Source organism: Penaeus monodon, chromosome 31, assembly GCF_015228065.2.
Source record: "Penaeus monodon isolate SGIC_2016 chromosome 31, NSTDA_Pmon_1, whole genome shotgun sequence".
Classification (NCBI taxonomy): Eukaryota; Metazoa; Arthropoda; class Malacostraca; order Decapoda; family Penaeidae; genus Penaeus; species Penaeus monodon.
This window is the reverse complement of record NC_051416.1, coordinates 11,461,542-11,461,921: the sequence shown is the minus strand read 5'-3', so window position 1 is coordinate 11,461,921 and position 380 is coordinate 11,461,542. Positions and strand designations below refer to the sequence as shown.

General features: G+C 32.6%; 1 protein-coding gene across 1 annotated transcript in view; it reads right to left on the bottom strand.

The window, feature by feature from the left end:
* LOC119593033 (tyrosine-protein phosphatase non-receptor type 4-like) overlaps positions 1 to 380 on the bottom strand; it is a gene marked incomplete at its 5' end in the record, with an annotated part of 330,438 nt that overhangs the window by 229,392 nt on the left and 100,666 nt on the right.

Here is a 380-nt window from a genome sequence, read left to right as displayed (position 1 = left end):
GGGGGGGGGGGTTTACTTAGAGTAATTCCGTTGCTTTAGAGTGAAGTATTTTCTCAATTCATTACTTACTCATACTGCATTTTCGCCATTTATTAAACCTCTAGTGCCTTCGCTGTCAATCATCTTACAATTCAGTATTTACGAATCATCTTAGCTTATATTTTCACAACCAATCGCCTTTTATCTTCATGACTTAAATCATAATCTTCTATTTTCTCTAAAAAGTTGATACACACTCTCACTGTTTACCTAAAGACGTTTGGGGAGAATGAACACAACAAATTTTTACTTCATCATCTTAACTTTTATTAACAACAGAATCGAATCCTTAATTTTGTTGATTATACAGTGACAGACCTCATCATTCTAATCATATATAA